The sequence below is a fragment of the Cupressus sempervirens genome, chromosome 10 (genome assembly GCF_028749045.1).
Source record: "Cupressus sempervirens isolate cs-2001-9-10 chromosome 10, ASM2874904v1, whole genome shotgun sequence".
Taxonomy (NCBI): Eukaryota; Viridiplantae; Streptophyta; class Pinopsida; order Cupressales; family Cupressaceae; genus Cupressus; species Cupressus sempervirens.
Window position 1 is genome coordinate 451041757 of NC_143127.1, and position 23752 is coordinate 451065508.

At 36.6% G+C, this 23752-nt stretch overlaps 1 long non-coding RNA gene across 4 annotated transcripts; it reads right to left on the reverse strand.

Moving 5' to 3' along the window:
• Positions 1-382: 382 nt before the first annotated feature.
• On the reverse strand, positions 383-23525 carry LOC149534635 (uncharacterized). Of its 4 annotated transcripts, none has more exons than XR_016358069.1 (4): positions 23240-23525; positions 19444-20132; positions 1368-1802; positions 383-1237 (listed from the first exon to the last, which is right to left on the reverse strand). It is a non-coding gene; the product is annotated as an uncharacterized LOC149534635 (long non-coding RNA). The 4 variants fall into 4 exon arrangements; XR_016358068.1 differs by adding an exon at positions 22812-22911 and having other exon boundaries at positions 846-1802; positions 23240-23481; XR_016358070.1 differs by lacking the exons at positions 383-1237; positions 1368-1802 and adding exons at positions 16871-17708; positions 22812-22911 and having other exon boundaries at positions 23240-23481.
• Between the last annotated feature and the right edge of the window lie 227 nt (positions 23526-23752).

The following is a 23752-nucleotide window of genomic DNA, read 5'->3' on the forward strand; positions in this document are numbered from 1 at the left end:
TGAGAAGATAATAATTTTCAAATTTCAATTATAACAAATATCCTATATGTCTTTTCCTTGAACCAAACTTGAGCTGCACTGTCTGCCAAACTCATCAAGCTCATAAAAAAGCATAGCATATATATACAGTGGAAGTTTCATTGGGCTCACCTTTATAGACCATTATCCTTCTGCACTTGTACATTACAATTCCTTTTTAAGTCTAGCATTATACCTTGCATCCACATATGTAGATAATCAATATTGCCAAGTCCATTCAGATCATACAAACCATTTGAGAAAACCAATGGATTTTTTGGTTCTGCATTTCATGGTTTGGGAAAAAAGTTAATCATATTTACCACACATATATTCACTCTTTGATCCAAGTGAAACATTTGCATTTCCCATTTCTATTCTGCGGATTTATAAATTAAATCAATAAAATTATTGTTTAGCCGAATAACATTTCAAAGTCCAATTATTCGAAATATCTAATAAGTCTTTTCCTTTGAATTGAACATGAGCTGCATTGCCTGTCAAGGTCAAGCTCGTTGAAAATCAAAGCTGTGTATATGGCGGTAGTTTCATTGGCTTTCCCTTACAAAAAAATTATTATTCCGCCCTTGTACATTACAATTCTCAATGTCTAGCATTACACTTTGCATACCCTAGACATAAAGAAATCTCATATTGCCAACTCCATTTAGATCATACACCCATTTTGAGAAACCAGCAGATTTTTAGTTCTACATTAAATTGTTTGGAAAAGAAAGCTAATTTTATCCATCATACATCTTTTCACTCCGAGTCAAGTGAGTTTCTCATTTCCAATATCTACTCTGCAGATCCATAAATCAACACAATTATAACAAATACCGGATGAGTCTTTTTCTTTAGATCAAACTTGAGCAGCACAACCACATCTTCATGATATTTTTTTGTATAAAACAAAATCCTATTTTTCTGGTATACTTGTGTCTCCAAGATAATGGGACTACATAGTCAGTGGATTGATCACTTTTTGGGTTCCATTTCACTTACATCTATAAACCAAGAGGCCCCCATCTCCAGCTCTGAGAAACCATTGTGAGTAAATGAAGCTACACTATCATTAAACATCTTCTTGTACCTTAGTCTTCTAGTGGAATCAAAGAGAACAAAACTATTTGGCGACTCACTTGTTTCTTCATAATTTTCCATCACCAATCACACTTGCATATTGCTCTAGTCCCACAGATTGTGAAAGTGGACGGACCTAGAGATAACAGTTTGTCATGAGTTACAAACTGAGTTGAACTAGGAACAAAGTATCAAGAGGAACTTTATAAAATATTATGTTCAAGATGTCATTGTCATGTCACCTATGAAAAAAAAATCTCCCCTACCTTTTACTCTCTTGTTTGACCCATCCTCTCTGCATTAGCCAATTTCATGTGTAGACCAATTTGATGAACTCTCACCTTTCTTCTTCGCATCCTTGAAATCATGCATGTTATAAATATGCTTGCTTGATCCATCCCCTTTGCATGAGCCATTTTAAGAATAAACCAATTGATATAAAGTCCACTTGGCCCAGGATCACCTTTGTTCTCTGCAGAAAATGATTTTACCCTGCCTCTTACTTGCTTGTTTGAGCCATCCTCTTTGCATAAGCCAATTTTATGTGTAACCCAGCTTGAGAAACACTCCCCTTTCTTCTTTGCATCCTTGATCTTATGGATGTCATAAGTTTGTTTGATCCAACCTCTATGCATGAGCCAATATTATGGGTAAGCCGATTGAAACTTAATCATCTCTCTTCTCCGCAGCCATTTTTTTACCTGAAAAACATAACATGCACAAAGTAAAGCATTCAACAATAGTCCTTGAAATGAATCTACCATTTTTCCTCTAAGTTGAATGGTCTTCTTTCTTATACTTCCTGTGTTCCTCTATATACACAAAACTCAGTGGAAACATAAAAAGTGATCTAATAGTGCAAACATAAATTCAAATCATAATGAAAATTTAAGCATTCATACAATATATTATCTAAAGTAGTTCAAACAATGCATAATCACCATAGCCAAATCAAAACTATGGCAATCATCAATTTAAATATATTAACAAGAATTAGGGGAGCATTTCACCCTCATTCCTTTGTTTGAGCTTTACTGATCCAATGAAAGCTTGAATTCTCCTCTTCCTCTTCACTCAGATCAAGCAGATCAAGAAGTCAATAGGAGGAATCCAGATTTTTAGGGTGTCTGTGGAAGGAACTGTCCTTCAGATGATAAGTCTTTCACAAATCAGAAACAATCTTTTGCTAACTGGAACAGACATGATTTGGAAACAAGCGATCAACAATGTGGACTCGTGAATAAAAAAATGAATTAGAAAGAACAAAAGTAATTTTGCATCATCACTCCATAAGCCAGAAAACAACTCTGTGCAGCGCTCTCTTCTCCAGATAAAAATAAACAAAATTAAAAACTTCCAGCAAAAACCACATCATAAATCTGCCTACACTGCCACAAAAGGGAAAGATAAACCCAAAATCAAGTCCAACCAGAATGAACAGATACAAGCCAAAGAATAGGCAGAAGTAACAGTTATGTATTTTCCCCTGCCAGAAAACAACTCAGAGCAGCGCTCTCTTCACCAAATAAAATAAATAGAATTTAAAACTTGCAGCAAAAGCCACATCATAATTGTTGGCAATTTGGCAAAGGTAGATATTGAATGTTGTCATTTATGGCAACATATCTTCGGTATGAAGAAGGCAAACCTTGAAGATGAAGTTATGGCATTCATACTTAGAAAATTGTCTAAGCATCAGTTAGTTTATCTGGCAGAGCAGATACAGTTTTGATATGCACAGTGGACAGAGGCATTATTGGCACGTGCACAGTTAGGTACGGACAGGACAGGATGTCAGGATGACGTGTTCAAGTGCGTGAATCTGTACAGTCAGTACAGAAGGAGATACAAAAGTTTTACCAGTGCGGCAGTATATAGACAAAACTGAACATGACAGGAAATGGACAATTACGGATTAAGGAATCATTTTGTCTACAAAATAATTATTTAATTACGGACGACATCCTAGATGTTAACCCTAAGGCAGCAAGTTGTAATAATATATTTTGCCAAGCGTGTGAAAGCTTGAAGGCCGACTGGACAGTATTTTGGGAACTGCAAAGGTATAAAGGAAAGCTTGTAAATGCGAAGTTAAGCGTTCTTTTAAGGAAGACTATGCGAACTTTATGTAATGTGAATTCTGATGTATAATCAGAGGCATGCGAGTTATGCGAGTTTTGTGAAGAACAGTAAGAGTTGTATCAGATATCGAAGATATCAACAGCAAGCAAAGAGGTTTTTGTATCTACCTTTTTGTATCAAGGAATTACATTGTATATTGCATGTTAGGGCAGTGGGCTATTCTTGCATACATTTTGTATTTGTGCATAACAACTCCTAACAGGGTTGAGGCATCTAACAAGGCCTAAGTCCTCTAACAAGGACTGAGACACTATATGCATGTAATAGGCTTCTAACAAAGTCAATATCTTGAACCAGATACTTTTGATCAGTGGATCATTTTGTGGGTACCATGCCCACTGAGGTTTTCCCTTGGCCAAGGTTTCCATATTTAACAAAATATAGTGTTATGAGTTCTCTTATTGCATGGTTATGTTTACTATTCAGTATAATTAGTTTACTTTCATATGCAAGTTATAAGGCAATTATAATATCCAATTTTGGGCTAAAGTTTGTAGAGTAGTGATTCACACCCCACAACACAACCCCCCCCCCTTACAATTCCCTGTTTCTAACAAAATATGCCTCCACTGCCACAAAAGGGAAAGAAAAATCCAAAATTAGACTCCAACAAGAATGGACAGTTAAAAGCCAAAGAATAGGCAGAAGCAACTGTTATATATTTTCCCCTCTAGGCCAAAATATTTCACCTAATATCCAATTTTGAGCTGAAGTTTGTAGAATGTTGATTCACCCCCACCGCCTCCTCTTAGAATTCCCTGTTTCTAACAAAATATGCCTCTACTGCCACAAAAGGGAAAGAAAAATCCAAAATTAGACTCCAACCAGAATGGACAGTTAAAAGCCAAAGAATAGGCAGAAGCAACTGTTATATATTTTCCCCTCTGAGCCAAAATATTTCACCTACGTCCCAGGTTTGTAAAAATCATCAATTCTATTGAAAAAACAAAATCTTGTGTTTTAAGTGTGAACACCATACCCTTGATGATCTCTAAGTCTGATTTAAAATTTTAAAAGAAGGGGCCAATTTTTTTAAAATTCAAATTTTAAAAAGGTCTTTTTAATTTGCACCTCTTGCAAATGGCTCCTAAAAGGTAAGTTTTGTGAAAAATCATAAAATTTCCTTGTAATAGACCCGGCTTTGAGGATAGACAAGAAATTATCTTTTGAGCGAGGGAAAAAGCTTTTAAATGGAATCTTCCGTGCAGCACCAATGTAATATAGCTCTGTTAAAAATAAAATACCCTAGCTTCATGTTCTACCATGAGAGTGCAGATATTTTGAGTAGCGACTTCTAGTGTCAAAAGAGGGTTTTATTGTAATAATGAACTATGGATCTTTTGTGGATAACAACATTTTTAATGGATTAATGATCAGAGAATGACATTTCTATTTTTGGGGCAGCAAATTTGATGTTTCAGTGATGGCTAATGACGGGGCAGCAGATCAAATAAGAAAAAAGTGATAAAGATAGATGTAATGGACACCCCGGAATGCCCAAAAGCTGAACCAAGGCTGAAATTATATTAATGCTGAAAATGCTGCAATCAATTACAAAGAGATGTATTCCAAAGGCCAAACCCTAAGGGAATGACGTCTAGAATGTTACAACAGAGAATGAACGTCCCCTATTGCCAAAAGAAGGGAGTGTGATTCACACATCCAAGCTCTTCTAAAATGCAAATCATAATCATCCGATAATCAGCAATGAAACTTTCAACCCTATTTATCCTTTTCTTCATCCTTCTGGAAGGAACTAAAAACATTAATTAATTGCAAGAGCTAGAAGCTTCCTCCTTCCAATAATTAATGCATACCCTAGAAATTCCTCCCTGGCAATAATTAATTAAATCACGGGAGGCTTCCGTCCTTCCAATAATTAATACATACCCTAGAAGCTATTAATACAAAGTCACCTTTTAATTTTTAATTGAATGACTTTAATTTTTCTTATCCTCCACTTAAGACTTTGGAGAACATGAAGGCTAAAACATGGGAACATTACAGGTCCGCCCTCCTTGAAATTGCTTGCCCTCAAGCAATCTTAGTCCTGTTTGCTATAGCACCTGCTCACTCTTCCAAGTAGCATCTTCCTCTGGCAGATATTTCCATTTGACTAAATATTCTTTATTCAACCTGCTTCGCAGAGTCCTTTCCCTAGTATCCAGAATAGCCTCAGGAATTAATACAAGCTTTCCCTCCTCATCTAATGGTGGTAATTCTGTTGACGGCACAACTCTTTGTCCGATGGCTTTCTTAAGCCTTGACACATGAAACACATTATGCACCCGACTATTCTCTGGAAGCTCTATCTCATAAGCAACCTCACCCACCTTGTGGATCACTTTGTAGGGGCCATAAAACCTAGGCTTCAACTTCTCTGTTCCACTTTTCTTGAGTGATGACTGTCTATATGGTTGTAGCCTCAGGTAAACCATATCCCCAACTTCAAAACTACGCTCTATCCGGTGCTGGTCAACATACAATTTTTGCTGATTTTGGGCTTGCTGTATATTCCCCTTGAGCACCCTCAAAATATCCTGACTATCCTGCAAGAAGTTTTTTGCTTTGGGCACTCTACTATCTCCCAAAACCATATCCATGAAACTAAGTGCTTCATAACCATACAGTGCCATGAATGGAGTCATCTTAATGGACATATGATAAGTGGTGTTATAACAGTACTCTCCTATATGTAACCATTTGACCCAAGCCCTCTGCTGTGTAGTCACATAGTTCCTCAGATATCCTTCCACCCATTTATTCACAATCTCTGTCTGCCCATCTCTCTGTGGATGATAACTAGTGCTAGGTGTAAGTTCAGTACCACACAACCTAAACAGCTCTTGCCAAAAAGTGCTCATGAATTTACTATCCCTATCACTAACAATGAAAGTAGGTAGCCCATGTAATCTGAATATCTCTCTAAAGAAAAGATCAGCCACCTGTGCTGCTGTATAAGTGGATGGAATAGCAAAGAAATGAGCAAACTTCGTCAATCGGTCAATTATCACATAGATGCAATCTTTCCCTTGTACTCGTGGTAACCCGGTGATAAAGTCCATGGAAATACTTTCCCATTTCCTATTTGGAATGGGCAAAGGTTGTAACAACCTTGCAGGATATGTGTGCTCTCTCTTATTCTGTTGGCAAATTGTACACTCCCTGACATACTTCTGAACATCATCCTTGAGCCCTTTCCATGTGAACCGTTCACGGATCTGCCTGTAGGTCTTAAAGACCCCTGGATGTCCAACTGTAGGTGCATCATGAAATGCCTTCAGTATTACTTCCTTAAACTATGATGAAGGAATCAAATATATCTTGCCCTGAAACTTTATCAACCCATCGATCACCACATAGTGATCATCATGTATGGTGCTTGCAATTATTCCAGAAGCCCAAGTGTCCCTCGCATATTCTTCTGTGATCTTATTTCTCCAAACTCTTGTAATCTCAGCTAGAGCACAAATATGAGGCCTCCCGGATAAGGCATCTGCAACCACATTCTTCTTACCTTTGACAAACTCAATGTCAAAGTCATAAGCTTGCAACTTTGTGATCCACTTCTGTTGTCTATCATTCAAATCACGTTGGTTCATGAAGTATTTGATGCTATTGTGATTGGTTTTGATAACAAACTTTCCCCCAACTAGGTAGGACCTAAACTTAGCCAATGCATGCATTATAGCCAACATCTCCCAATCATATATGGAATAGCTTCTCTCCACTCCACAGAGCTTCCTACTCTCAAAAACAATGTGATGCTTCTCCTGCATCAAGACCGCTCCGATCCCATCTCCTGATGCATCACAATGAAGCTCAAATGGCTTTGTGAAATCTGGTAGAGCTAGTACTGGAGATGATGACATCACCTTCTTGAAATGATCAAAGCTTCTCTGAGCTGCCTCTGTCCATGTGAAGGCCCCTTTCCTGGTAAGGTCTGTCAAGGGTGTAGCGAGCTGTGAAAATCTTTTAACAAATCTCCTGTAAAATCCACAGAGACCAAGGAATCCCTTAAGCTGTGTAAGATTTGTTGGAGTAGGCCAATCAACAATAGCCCTAATCTTTTCAGGATCTACCCGAACTCCCTCTGCACTGATAATATGTCCAAGATATAGTAGCTCAGTCATCCCAAACTCGCACTTAGATTCCTTGGCGTACAATGATTCTTTTTCCAAAGTAGACAACACCATCTCAAGATGTTGTAAATGCTCCTCCCAAGTCTTACTAAAAACTAAAATGTCATCAAAAAAAATCAAAACAAATCTCCTAAGCTGCTCCCTAAATACCTGATTCATGCAGCTCTAGAACGTAACAGGGGCATTGGTTAGCCCAAATGGCATAACCAAAAACTCGAAGTGGCCATAGTGACACCGAAAAGCTGTCTTCTCAATGTCCTCCTTCATCCTGATCTGATGATACCCTGACCATAGATCAATCTTCGTAAAAAAGCATGCACCATGTAACTCATCAATTAGCTCATCTATTCATGGGATGGGATATCTATACTTAATGGTCTTCATGTTTTAATGCCCTATAATCAATGCACATGCGCATTGTCCCATCTTTCTTCTTTACCAACACTACTACTGAAGCAAAGGGACTCTTACTAGGCCTGATATGCCCTATTTCCAACAACTCTTTAATTGTCTTCTCTATCTCATCCTTATGTTTCTTAGGATGACGATAGGGAGTAATCATGACTGGTTTGGCTCCCTCTTCAAGCTCAATAACATGTTCTATCCCTCTATTAGGAGGAACCCCATGTGGAATCTTGCCAAATACCTTAGTGTGCCTATCAAGTATCTCCTGAATCTTTGGTGGATAACTCTTCACCTATGGCTCTTGTGAAGTTGGCATAGTGAAGCATTCTGCTGCCCACTCTATGTTACTATGCCGAAAAAGTTTTTGCATTCTCCTCAGGGAAACTACTCTGCAACTCCCATCTGAAAGTCCTCAAAGTACCACAGTTCTTCCCTCATGCTGAAACTTCATCTCCAATTTTGCTAGGTTAAGTGTGAACTCTACTAGCGAGGCCATCCATACCATGCCAAGGATGATATCATAGTCTCCCATGTCTACCACATAGAACTCATCTTCCAACTCATAGCCATCTCCAAACTTGATGTGAAGATTAGATATCTTCTGAGTGCATAATAGTTTGTCACCATTAGCTACCATAACTCTAAATCCGGCGTGCTCCTCAGTCTGTAGACCTCTCTTGGCTACAAATTGTGAATCTATAAAATTATGTGTAGCCCCAGTGTCAATGAGTGAGATCACTTTTTACCCTTGGATAGTACCTCTAACCTTAAATGTGATTGCCTTCTGAGCCCCCGTTAATCGTGCTAATGACTTCTCATCCTCAGGAATGCTGCTCTCCTCTATAGTGCTATCCTCATCTGAATTTGAGTGTTGATCCTCTCTCTCTGACTGTGACTCTTCTGCTAAGAAATACTCCATTTGATTTGCCTTAGCCTTGAGAGGACACTTATGAGATAAATCCCAAGGCTCTCTACAATGAAAACATAACTTTTTCTTTCTTAAATCATTCAAGGTGTCATTATCCAACTTATCTCTTTTGGGCTGAGCATCCTTGTGAAAAGGTTTTTTGTCCTTCTCCTTGTCCTTTTTCATATAAGAATCCTTGTGCTGAAATCTGCTCCTAAATGAAGAAGGTGCTAAGTCACAAGCCTTTTTAGTGGCCTCCTGCAACGTAACTGGGTCATGTCCCTTGACCCATCCTCGCAAGGGTTCTGAGAGTCCATCCATAAACAACACTACTAACCTCCTCTCTGAAATATCTATGACCAACACAGCTAACCTTTGAAAGTCACTGATATATGTTTCAACTGATCCCCACTGCTTGAGTTGTGCCAGCTCCTTAAACTACAATTTAGGATCCCTAGTATCAAATCTCTCTATGAGCTTCTCAGTGAACTCCTCATAAGATGTGATCTGATTATGTCCCAAGGTTACCATGCCATGGTGTCACCACTCATGTGCTGGTCCATCCAAGTGAATAGCTGCATACTTTATAGCCTCCTCTTCAGGCATAGGATTCAGCTGCAAGTATGTATCCATCTTTTGCACCCAAGCTCATGCGGTCATCTTCCCTAAAGCATCATAATAAGGTAAAGAAAGTTTCCCCACTTTCTTTCTCAACTCAAAGTTTTGACTTCGTCCTCCTGATCTGGGCATGTGTCTCATCCTCAAGTCCAAGTAATCTCTGAGAGAGATATCCGCTTGAAACTCCGGCCCACTGGCCTCCCAATCCCTCCTAAACTAATCTTGTAACTCTACAATCTGTGGTTCATTAATCGGTTGAACTGGTTCTCTAGGTGGAAAGGTGGGTAGAAGAGGTCTCGAGCTGGTTGTTCGAGTTTGTTGTGCAACATGTCTAAAGTTATCAGCCTAATTTCCATTGTTGTCATGTCCATTATTACCATTAATGTTGTCCGGGCCTCCATTATCATTACCCCTATTATTGTTGTTTCCATTGTTGGCATCACCTGGATTAATATTGATGCCCATCTGTCTAGCCATTAGCTGCAACATCATATCCGTTCGCCTATTCTGCTCTTGTTGCATCATATCCATTCACCTATTTTGCTCCTGTTGCATCATATTTTGCTCCTGTTGCACTCGTTGCCCCTCCTCTAACGTACCCAATAACCTGAATATTACATTTTCTTGGTCAGAACTGGTATTTCTATCATCTCGGTCACCCATGTTGATGTCTTGTTCAAAGAATGTCTCCTCTGTGTCTGTATGACTGGATTGTATGTCCCTCTACACAAACGAACTATCCCGTTCGTTAAGCGAGTTCGAACTCCTACTTTGTCTTGCTCTGGTATTGCGAAAATTATAAAGCCCTTGTCACATGCTCAAACATAAATGTTGAAGATCTCCACAGGATGGCAAGACTTATAGCTCTGATACCACAGTAATGAACACCCCGGAATGCCCAAAAGCTAAACCAAGGCTGAAATTATATTAATGTTGAAAATGCTGCAATCAATTACAAAGAGATGTATTCCAAAGGCCAAACCCTAAAGGAATGACGTCTAGAATGTTACAACAGAGAATGAAAGTCCTCTATTGCCAAAAGAAGGGAGTGTGATTCACACATCCAAGCTCTTATCAAATGCAAGTCATAATCATCCGATAATCAGCAATGAAACTTTCAGCACTATTTATCCTTTTCTTCATCCTTCCGGAAGGAACTAAAACATTAATTAATTGCAAGAGCTAGAAGCTTCCTCCTTCCAATAATTAATGCTTACCTTAGAAATTCCTCCTTGGCAATAATTAATTAAATCACGAGAGGCTTCCGTCCTTCCAATAATTAATACATACCCTCGAAGCTATTAATACAACGTCACATTTTAATTTTTAATTGAATGACTTTAATTTTTCTTATCCTCCACTTAGACATTGGAGAACGTGAAGGCTAAAACATGGGAACATTACAATAGAGGACATGAATGATGTTATTAATGGTGATATGAGTGCAAAGAAAAAGGAAGAATGAAACATTGTACAGCTACAATAGCCCTCTCCAAATCACATGAAAGAACAGGGGCCATTATTGTTGTGAGGATAGTATTTCCATTATTTCGGAGGGTTATTTTCTATCACATATAGCATGGTTGTTCCAAGTTTTAATGGAAATTAAATGGCTATTCTTGATAAATCTTGAGGCAATAATGATTATCCTTAAGTCATTGTTACATTGTCATATTTTTAGAGCAAAAAATAATAAATGGGTAGCAGCCATGAAGACAGTATGGAACATGGAAATGGTGCATGCTAAAAACACAGTAATCACCTTATGAATAACAGAGGCGTCGAGGGTATTGGATAAAGCCTAAACTAAAATGTTAAGCGTTACCAAGCAGAACAATAAAAAAACCTAAGTGTCCCCTTGGTAAGCTTTACATTTTAATTTAGGTTTTAGATGTCGCTGGCGTCAAGTGCATGCATAGAATAGAGGGATAGATGAGATCACTGTAGACAAGGAATTCAAAGCCCATGCAAAGGCAGTGACCTCAAGCATGGGTCAAATCAGAGGTATTAAAGGGACAACATCGGTTACAGCGACTACATGCATCTACAGCAGTAAGGATGTGAAATTACATAAGCAACACTCATGGTGTTATTTACATCATGAAAGAAAAGACGGTCATTTCATAGTCTGCATGGACATGACTGTGTAGAGATAATGATAGCATACTTAAGCATTCATTGACATTGAAATGATAGGTTGCAGACCTAGAAGTCTAGGACAATATGATGGAAAGATGAAGTAGGCAACAAATGGAGTGGCAATCAAACGTATAGTCATGTTACAAACAAGATCAACAAAGCATAACTTACCAAACAACAAAAATTGGTAGCCAGCACCTCATCCTTGTCTTGTAAAAAGAAATAAATCGTGTGAGAGTCAACTGCAGGAAGATAACAGTCAAAAGTCATTTTTTCAGTCAAAGGACAATCCAATGGCAAATGAATTCTAATGGACTTTGCAATAATAGGATAGTATAGTCACCTTGGAGATAAAGATGACAGTGACTCAATATGAAAGAGTCAAAATCAATGATCTCATAACAGGAAGAGATATTGCTTATTCAAGAATACAGTCTTGACGAAAAGTATACCACTGTTACAATAACAATGAATACGTGAAAAGAGTGAAAGGACAACAGTATGATAATTATGAGCAGTCCAATTGATGAAGAGTCAAAGTGGATAGTGTTGTCACAAAAAACAGAGATCACTGACTGTCATGAAGACACATGGAGTTGTCATAAAGACAATGACCATCAAAATAGTGGCATAAAGGCTGGTATCATGTCTTGAATAAGTGTCAGTAAAAGGAAAAAAGCAGCATCATTGTTGAAATAGCCACAGTTAATTAAAGCAATGGTTGCAAGAGTCTTCAAGGATTTCATCTCCAGCGAAAGTGTACAAGATATAAGAAGCAGCACTAAGGGCAACCATATCAAGAATCACTGATCACAGTTAAGATTGAAGATGTTTAGAGAAGGCATGATAATGGTCCAAGTAGTGAAGAAGCAATGCGGTCAAGATTATCACCATGAAGAATATTTGATATGCCTATCCAATCAACAAAATGGTCATGTTATGCCAGAAACAGGGGTTTCCATTATCACATCATTTTAAGTGTCATGGCAGTGCCAATTAATGCAAATACAATTGCAAGAAGACCCTAGATTGGATCATTTGTTCTCCAAACATGTCACTATTATGGATATTTGCCACTGTCATGTTGAGGACAGTATCAAGAAGTGACAAGCACATTAATGTGGTAGAGAAGCAAGACCATAAAGGCTCATCCACAAACAAAGAGTAGGACCAAGGTATGATGACAATAGATAGTAATGGTTAAATGGACAGTTTGAACTCTAAAAGGGTAAATTTTTCCTTGTAAATCAGTTGGGTTTGGAGATCATTAATGGTGACACAAGTAAAATGCAAGGACAATGTTGTTGTGAAGAACACTATAGTTGCAATGACAGTTACAGCTAAAGGAAGGTAATGGATCATGAGTGCCAATAACAGAGCTAGCAATCATGAAGAACTATAAAGTGATGAACAAGTAACAATAGATCCAAAAATAAGGTCATTACAAATAAGGTATTTCCATGTTTAGCATTGTCCAAAGAACAAGGTTAAGTTGCAAGAATAGTAGCATGGAGATTGTCCTGAAAAGCAGTAGTGATACCATGTATCCAGGCAACAGTGATGGTACAATTGTAGAGAATGGTCCATAGTGACAACAATACCTTCAAATGGTGAATATCATGATACAGACAAGAAATTTCAAATATCAATACACTGGTTTCAATGCATAAAATATTGCCATCAAAGGACGGTTGAGATTCCAAATGGCAAAAGGGACATATTTCATGAAAGGGCAAAGAGGATAAAACTATTTTTCAGTAATTTTGATGCTTTTCTGAGAGCTCTGATTGTTCTTCTGAGTTTTCAATACTACTATTATGATTATTTCAGATGAAGATAGTTGTTTGAGGGATGTGGCCTCCACTTCCCATGAGTTTGCATTTTGAATTCCAGAGTTATTTGCAATCAGTGAAGTATTATTTCAGCAAAATAGGATCAATTTTAAAAAGTTATCATGCAGATTTTTGACGATATGTCAGAATTTAAATTCAAAGTGAGGAAGGTTTCCATGTCAGAGTTAAGTCCTGATTTCAGCAGTCAGCGCTCCTGATTTAGGGAAGGGATGTTTCCCATTTTAGCCTCACCTACAAACACACATCAGGGAAGGTGGCAGGAACTTCACAAGGAATCAATCTAGGACTCTATTTGAAGCATTCTCTCCATAAAAGGCTACCAGAGACCTTGTTTTTTTTAGTTCTTTCTTCTCCCCTTTGCACGCAAAAAGCGGTTATGATTGTAACTCATTGGCTGAGTTGATATAAAAATTCTCCTTCCTGATTCAGTAAAACTACAAGTTTTTCCTTCTTTACATCCTTGTTCATTATGGTATATGGATGCTTTATGATAAAGTTACTGTGATTGTGTCTCCAATCCTTTACTTTTTCATCTTTGTAAACTATAATGATTAGGAAAACATACATTGTTTTTTTTTTTCCCATTTAGTCTGGAGTCGTGAAAACATAGCCTTCATACAAGCTGTAATACCTTTGTATGAAATGCTTATGTGCTATTTGTATCAAATGAAGTTGTGAGAAGTACAAATTTTTGGGTCAGATTGTGAGTGTAAGTTATCAGTCTCAGATTTGAATGTTGGTGAATCACCTCTTGGTAGTTAGCTTTTCATTTTAAGCATTCTTTAGCCCTTTCCCTTCCAAAATCATTAGTGTTAGGTGATTCAAGGGAAGCCAGCCCGTAATCCGGAGACTGGTCCTCATTCAGGCATACCCAGAAGCCGAGGATCATTCCATGTTACACAGGTTTGCTGAGAATTACTTCGCATCTGAGCACAAATCTCTGTAATAAGTTATAACAGTAACAAGGATATGAATAGTCTAATCCTGTAAACTTCATGAGATCTTCTTAATGATTCAAGTGTTGTTGGAAACCCGCAAACCCACCCATTTGACCTAATAAATCTTATAAATTTTAGCCCCTATGACAGCGATCTAAATATCAGTATAAGTTTTGTCTCTTCCAAAGAGCTCCTCAAATCATCCGAATGCATTTCTTAAATTGGCTTTACTCTCTTAGTTTGGAGTACAAAGTCCTCTAAATAAAAATCCACTAGCTAATAAGTAATCTTCAAAAACTTATTCTTAGCAGCAGGAATTCTTTCATTTCCTTAAATCCAACAATCTCAATCATCATTGGAATGAGTAGGTGGCCTCTTCAGGTAAAAGCATCGGCTACTACATTAGTTTTATCACTCAAATGCTGAAAAAAAATGTTTAATTCTGTAAGACGGAGACCCGTGTAGCATGCTTATGACAAATAATATGTTTCATGCTTGATTATCAGCCAACAAGATTAAGCTTGAACAATAGCATATAATTATTTATCGTAACTATCATAAATTTTCTTGGCATCGTTTAGTTTCTCACTAGAATAAGCAACTGGCTTGCTCTCTTGACTGAGGACACTCCTTTGGCTACTACAAAAGAATCAAAATACACAAAACAAGTTCTTTAAGTCTGATAAGTCAAGTATAGGGGCCTGTTGCCTTTAATCACCTTCCTTTAAAGCTGCTCAAAACTCCTGTTAGCTACTTAATTGTTTTTTTTTTTAGAAGAGAGACTTTCCTTCAGTAAAATTGATCAAGGGAGCACTTATTCCACTAAATTTTCTAAAAAGCGTCTTGAAGAAGTTTACTGATCTATAAAAATTATTCCTCACTATAATGCTTAAAATTGTAGGCCATTCAAATATTCTTAATTTTTATAATGCTTAGAGGGTAATGCAATTGAAGTATGGCTTTAACCTTTTTAAGATCAACACATACTTCACTGAAATCTCGTTTCCAAGTAAACTTACTTTTTGATGATTTATGGATAACCTCTCACTTCTAAGTTTGCTAAAAACAATTTGAAGGTGTTCCAGATGTTCTTCCATTCTTTTAATAAAATTCAGAATATCATCAAATAGTAGATTAGAATAAAATTTCTAATGTAGGATCTAAATACTTGGTTTGTGGTGTATAAAAATGATGGGTCTATCCAACCATAAGGAATCCAATCTTTACCAAGGAGAGTTTAGAAAGAATAAATCCCTCCTTGGCAAAATATTTATTTCTGATGGCTAGACAGTCTCCTAAAATGATAGGGTCATTAAGCAACAGAAACAATATCACCAACCATTGATTAAGTGCTATCCTCGCCTTGGTGTCTTCTAATCATCCTCTGATAGGATTTAAATTTTACTAGTCATTCCTCAAATCAGTCTTGTAAACTTACTGGCACCCGCTAAACAATTTAACATGTTAACCAATCTAGAAAAAGGACCCTAACACTTCCACTATGTTCTTTTTGAGAACTCCTAGAGTCCATACAGTCTTCATTTGCCTCCTTTTTAGATCAAAGTAAAATGGGTAAGGTGCAAGGGCTCGTCCTCTCATGCATGAATCCCTTTTCTAACAAATCTGATGCCAAAACTGACGCAAACTCCTCTCTTCCCCTTGATTCAGATCAAACAGATCAATGATTTACATTCATAAAAAGGAAACCAGAAATAATCGTGTATTTGGAAACGAAAAAAACAATTATTCAGGTGTCACATCTTTTATAAACCAAAAATAACATTTTCATAATTCGCACATAGTCCATGCAGAAAAAGACATGATTTGATAACAAGCAATCAACAATAATATGGAATCTTGCATAAATAATGAATAGGAGAGAGCAAACGTAATTCTCTATCATTACACCAAAACTTTCAAAACAAAACCACCAAATATCTGCCTCCACTCCCACAGAAGGGAAAGAAAATTCCAAAACTAAATCCATCCAAAATGGACAGTTGCGAGTCAAAAACAGGCAGACACAGCAAGGAAGTTTACAAACCAAGCAGACGAGTAAGGCTGATTTTAATCTACGGTCACATTATTCATCCTCATGTTACTTGAATTTAAATTTTATTTTATTTTCAAACAAAGAATACAATCTCCGAAACCAAATGGAGTCCTTCCACAAAGCAATAATTAGACTAAATATTATTGGTGAGAGATAAGAGAACTTTAAAAATTTACCCTTTTGCAGAGGCTGAAGAAAAAAGGTTATAAAATTCTGTTCATGGAGGATAAAATCGATGATTATGAGCTTGGAAAGGCGAAGGAATATGATTAAAAGGGCTCAGGCTCAACGAAACAAAGAAACAAAAGAAGAAAAAGAAAGAGGAAAGAGCTGTCTTTGAGAATTGAAGTTATATGTGACATATTGGAAAATAAGGTAAGATAATCATAAAACCATGGAAGTCAAGAAATCTATGGATAGAGAGCAGGAAGCTGAAAAGAAAGGAGAGAGTTCATCAAGCCATCCTCTCTACATAAGCTAATTCTAAAATTGATGAACTTTCCCTTTCTCCTTCACAACCTTGACCTGATATATGTCATATATATGCTTTCTTAATCAAATTGTTCAGAATAACCTTTATTCTCTGCAGCTCTTGCTTTACCCTTGTCAGTTGCATCTTTTCTTGAACCTGAGCCATCCTCTCACCATCACCCAGTACCAAATACAGGCCACTTCAAGGCTGCTTACTAGTATGCCCTTCTTTCTCTTCACTGAGAATGTTGTTCCAGCTGATTCTCTTCCTCTTCATACTACGCATGAACCTGGAAATGTGAGGTTCTCTTCTGGAAACCATCCTCTCTCATGGAAGTCCTCATATCTCTCTAAAGTGTGAGGTGTCTCAACCAAACCCTTGTGCTCTATTTAAGTAAAAATTGCATTATAAGGAACTCTGCAAAATATTATGCTCAAGCCGTCATATGCTACGCGACTTATGAAAAAAAAAGTTCCCCCTGCCTTTTACTCTCTTGTGTGACACATCCTCTCTACAAGAGCTGATTTTATGAGTAGACCAACTTGATGAACACTCACCTTTCTTCCCTGCATCCTTGAAATCATGCATGCAATATATATGCTTGCTTGATTCATCCTCTCTGTATGAGCCAGTTTTAAGGATATGCCAATTGTTATAAAGTCCACTTGATCCAGGATCACCTTTATTCTCTGCAGCAAATGATTTTCCCCTGCCATTCACTCTCTTGTTTGAGACTTCCTCTCTGCATGAGCCAATTTTATGTGCAGACCAACTTGATGAGCTCTTCCCTTCCTTCTTTACATCCTTGGTCTTATGTGTGCCATATATATGCTTGCCTGATTGATCCTTTATGCCTGAGCCAATTTGAAGAGTAAGCTGACGGATCTAGTGTTTCCTTAACTCAAGATCTCATTTCTTCTCTACAGCCATTTTTTGATCTGAAAAACACAACATGCACAAAGTAATGCATTCAACAACAGTCCTTTGAAATGAATCCACCATTTTTTCTCTATCCAATTGAATGGTCTTGTTTTTTGTTGACTCCTTATGTTCCTCTATATATACATAAAAACTTAGTGGAAACATAACTGATATAATATCTCAAAAAGAAAATTAAATCAAAATAAAAATTCAAGCATACATATGATATATTATCTAAAGTAGTTCAAACAATGCACAATCACCGTAACCAAATCAAAACTATGGCAATTGTCAATTTAAATAATGTGGAAACATACACATAAAAATGTACTGGAGAGAGCAAAGATAATTTTGTATCATCACTTCATAAGAAAAAAAAAATTACAATTCCAACTCAGAGCAGTGCTCTCTTCTCCAAACAAAAATAAAATAAAAAACTTCCAACAAAAACCAAATCATTTGAGTGTAATTCTCAAATCAGCTTTCCTCACTTAAACCATGTGGGAATACAAAGTTAAGTCCTCTAAATGAAAATCCACTTACTAATATTTTAATAAATGATCTTTAAAAAAGGAGTTCTTTCATTTTGTTTAATCCCACAATCTCATTGATCATTGGGATGTGTAGGTGGCGTCCACAACTTAAAGCATCCACCACTACTAAGATTGGTCAAGGGAGCACTTATTCCAATAATTTATCTAACAAATGTCTTACAGAAGTTTGCTGATCTATAAAAATTATTCATTTCCATAATGCTTAAAGTGTGGGCCATTCAAATATTGTTTATTTTTATAATACTTAAGAGGGTAGGCCATTAAAGTATGGCTTTAACCCTTTCAAGATCAATGCATACTCCTACTGAAATCCCGTTTCCAAGAAAATTTTACTTTAAAAAAAAAAAAAACATTCGAGTGTTAAGTCTTTCACAAACCAGAAATAACATTTTCATAACTGGAACATAGTCCGTGCAGAAAAAGACACATGGTTTGATAACAAGCAATCAACAATAATATGGAATCTTGCATAAATAATGAATAGGAGAGAGCAAACGTAATTCTCCATCATTGCACCAAAACTTTCAAAACAACCCCACCAAACATTTGCCTCCACTCCCACAAAAGGGAAAGAGAAATCCGAAACAATGGACAGTTACAAGCCAAAAATAGGTTGACGCAGCAAGGAAATTCACAAACCAAGCAGACGAGTAGGGCTGATTTTAATCTACAGTCACATTATTCATCCTAATGTTATTTGAATTTAAATTTTATTTTATTTTCAAACACCAAAGAATACAATCTCCAAATTAACCAAATGGAATCCTTTCTCAAAACCATAATTAGACTTTATATTATTGGTGAGAGATAAAGAGAACTTTAGAGAATTCACCCTCTCTGCAGAGGCTAAAGAAAAAGGTTATAGATTTCTGTTTGTGGTGAATGCCATAGAAAAAGGGCTCAAGCTCAACGAAACGGGGGAATAAAAGAAGAAAAAGGAAGAGGAAAGAGAGGTATTTGAGAATCTAAGTTATAAGGGACATGTTGGAAAATAAGGTAGATAGATAATCATAAAACCATGGAAATCAAGAAATCTATGGACAGAGAACAGGAAGCAGAAAAGAAAGGACAAAGTTCATCAAGGCATCCTCTCTACATGAGCTAATTCTAAACTTGATGAACTTTCACTTTCTCCTTTGCAGCCTTGGCCTCAAATCTGTCATATATATGCTTGCTTAATCAAATTGTCCAGAATTACCTTTCTTCTCTGCAGCTCTTGCTTTACCCTTGTCATTTGTATCTTCGCTTGAGTCTGAGTCATCATCTCCCACTTGGTATAAGGCTGTTTACTAGTATGCCCTTCTTTCTCTTCACTGAGAATGCTATTCCAGCTGATTCTTGTCCTCTTCACACCATGCATGAACCTTGAAATGTCAGAATGTTCAAGATGATATATGCTATGCGACCTATGAAAAACAAGTTCCCCCTGTCTTTTACTCTCTTGTGTCACACATCCCTTCTACAAGAATCGATTTTTTATGAGTAGGCCAACTTGATGAACTCTCGCCTTTCTTCTCTGCATCCTTGAAACCATGCATGCCATATATATGCTTGTTTGATTCATCCTCACTGCATGAGCCAATTTTAAGGATATGCCAATTGATATAAAGTCCACTTGACCCAGGATCTCCTTTCTTCTCTGTGGCAAATGACTTTCCCCTACCTCTTACTCTCTTGTTTGAGTTTTCCTCTCTGCATGAGCCAATTTTATGTGCAGACCAACTTGATGAGCTCTTCCCTCTCTTTTTTGTATCCTTGATCTTATGTATGTCATGTATATGCTTGCTTGATCCATCCTTTATGCATGAGCCAATTTTAAGAGTAAGCCATTCAATATTAAGTTCACTTAACTCAAAATCTCCTTTCTTTTCTACGGCCATTTTTTATCTGAAAAACACAACATGCACAAAGTAATGTGTTCAACAACAGTCCTTCAAAATGAATCCACCATTTTTCTCTATCTAATTGAATGGTCTTATTTCTTGACTGCTTATGTTCCTCTATTTATACATAAAAACTTAGTGGAAACATAACAAGTGATCTAATATCACAAAAATAAATTTAAATCATAATAAAAATTTAAGCATACATATGATATATTATGTAAAGTAATCAAACAATGCATTATCACCGTGCTAAATCAATTTAAATATATTAACAACAGTTAGGTTTAAAATTTGAGAAGTATTTTGTCCTCGTTTATTTGTTTGATATTTTCATTGATCCAGCGAAAGCATGCATAAATTCTCTTCTTCCCCTCGACTCAGATCAAACATATTTAATCATCTATGGAAAGAAAAACTCAGTCAGATGATAGGTCTTTCACAAACCACAAACAGATGATAGGTCTTTCACAAACCACAAACAATCTTTTCTTAACTGATACATGATTTGAAGGCAAGCAATCAACAATAATGTGGATTCATGCATATAAAAATGTATTAGAGAGAGCAAAGCTAATTTTGTATCATCACTTCAAAAGCCAGAAAAAACTTACAATCCCAACTCAGAGCAGCGCTCTCTTATCCAAATAAAAATAAAAACTTCCAACAAAAACAGCATTATTTGAGTGCAATTCTCAAATCAGCTTTCCTACTTAAACCATGTGGGAAAACAAAGTTGAGTCCTCTAAATAAAAATCCACTTACTAATAAATAATCTTCAAGAAAGATCCAACAATCTCAATGATCATTGAGATGTGTAGGTGGCGTCCACAATATGCAGTATCCACTACTACATTAGTTTTATCATTCAAATGCTGAGCAAAAAATGGATAATTCTGCAAGATGCAGACTTACTTGACATGCTATTTATATGTTTCAGTGTTTGTTCGATTATCAGTTAATTAACAAGATCAATTCTGTATACAACAATAATGTCTCCATTTTTTTCAAAGGTTAAACCATAGTATATGATTATTTATAGTAAATATCATACTTCGTTTTGGCAACACTTAGTTTCTCATTAAAGTAGGCAATTGGCTTGCCCTCTTGACTGTGGACACTCCTTTTAACTACTAAAATAACCACAATACATGGAAGAAAAAAAATTGAAGCCTGCTATCCTTTCAAACTACTCAAAACTCTTGTTAGCTAAAAAAACTTCCTTTTGTACAACTGGCAAAGGGAGCACTTATTTCACTAAATTTTCTGATAAATCTCTTATAGAAGTATACTGATCCATGAATATTCTCTATTTCTATAATGCTTAGTGTAGGCCATTCAAAAATTATTTGTTTCTTTACTGCTTAGAGGGTAGGCCATTCAAGTAAGGCTTTGACCTTTTTAAGATCAATGCATACTCCTGCTGAAATAAAATTTCCAGGAAAACTCACTTTTTTTTTTCATGATTTATGAATAACCTCTCCCTTGTAAGAGTATTAAAAAACAATTTGAAGGTGTTCCAAATGGTCTTCTATGTCTTTACCAAAATTCAATAAATCATCGAAATAGATTATAATAAACTTTCAAATGAAGGATCTAAATACTTGGTTCGTGCTGTATAAAAATGAAATCACCATCTATCCAACAATTAGAAATTCAATCTTCGCCAAGGAGAGCTTAGAAAAATTTAACCCTACTTGATAAGATATTCATTTCTGATGGTTAGATAGATGCCTTCTAAATGATAGAGGCATTCCACAATCCAAAAGATATCACCAACCATTGATAACACCTATTCTGACCTTAAATGTTGTCTTCCATTCATCACTTTATCAAATTTAAAATTTAGTAGTAAATGAATTTTAAACACCCACTGAACAATCTAAAAAGTCATCCATTCAAAAAAAAGGACCCTAGTACTTCCACTATGCTCTCACTGAGAACTCCTAGAGTCCACACAGTCTCTATTTGCCTCCTTATATCAAAGTAAAATAGGTGTAGCACAAGGGCTAGTGCTCTCATGAATCCATTTTCTAACAAATCTGACGCCAAATATGATGCAAACTCTCCTCTTCCCCTTGATTCAGATCCAACAGATCAATGACCTACATTAATAGAAAGGAAACTAGAAAAAATTGTGTCTTTGGAAAGGGAGAAAAAAGCAATCGTTCAGATCTCACGTCTTTCACAAACCAAAAATAATATTTTCATAACTGGAAAATAATCCAGATTTCTGATATACAGAAACAGAAATATATGATTTGATAACAAATAATCAACAAAAATACGGAAGCGTGCGTAAATGATGAACAAAAGAGAGCAAACGAAATTCTCTATCATCACTCCAAAATCCAGAAAATGCTTACAACCACTACTCAAAAGAGCGTTCTCTCTTCTCCAAAACTTCAAAAACTTCCGTCCAAAACAACGCACCAAACATCTGCCTCCACTTCCATAAAGGGAAAGACAAATCCGAAACTACAAGACAAAAAAATAGGCAGATGCGGCGAGGATATTCAAAAACCATACACACGGGAAGCAAGGTCGATATTAATCTACGGTCATATTATTCATCCTTATGTTACTTGAATTTAAATTTTATTTTATTTTCAAACAAAAGCGAACACAATCTTCGAAACAAAATAAAATCCTTTCAGAAGGCAATAACTAGGCTTAATGTTACCGGTGAGAGCAGGAGAACTGATGAGAATTCGCCCCTTGTGCAGAAGCTGAAGAAAAAAGGTTATATAGTTCTGCTCATGGTGGATGCCATCGATGAGTATCTGCTTGGAAAGGTGAAGCAATACGATTAAAAGGGCTAAAGCTCGAGGAAACAGAGAAACAAAAGAAGAAAAGGAAGAGAAAAGAACTGTCTTTAAAAATCTATGAATAGTTTTAACGGACAAATAGGAAAATAAGGTAAATAAAACCATAGAAATCAAGAAAACTACGGAAAAGGGCAGGAAGCAGAGAAGAAAGGAGAGAAAATTCATCAAGCCATCCTCTCTATATGAGCTGACTCTAAACTTGATGAACCCTCTCTTTCTCCTTGCAACCTTGGCCTCATATATTCACTTGCAAATTTATATAGGGTTCAGTCGATTCAATCACCTTTCTTCTCTTTCTCCTCTCTACTTCGCCCAATGCTCTTCACTAAGAATGCATGAACCCACCCTCTCAGATTCTCTTCTGAAAGCCACCCCTCACATGTGGTGGAAACTGCCTGAAACAAACTCTTGTGCTCTACTTACTAGAAATTGCAATAGGTAGTGTTTGAGCTGTTTCCATAAGTTCCATATGATCGAAAGGCTACAACTACCTAAACATTTTGGAGCCCTTCTTTGCTCTGCGTTATAAAATTTGGAGCCCTGCATTGGATTCAATCAAAATTTGACTTCTCCGTCCAAAAATGGTTTTCGGAACTCGTAGAGTTTTAATCCCGTCACCTCTCCCTTCATTAAAAGGGCCCGTTTTGGTTGCAATAGGAATAGAAATAGAGAATGGGAATGGAAAAGACTAATCTCATTCTTGTTTGGTTGGCATGGTATTTAGATTGGGAATATGTTATTCTTTTGTTTGTTTGTACAAAATTGAAATTGGAATACAGTTAAGGTTATATTTTAA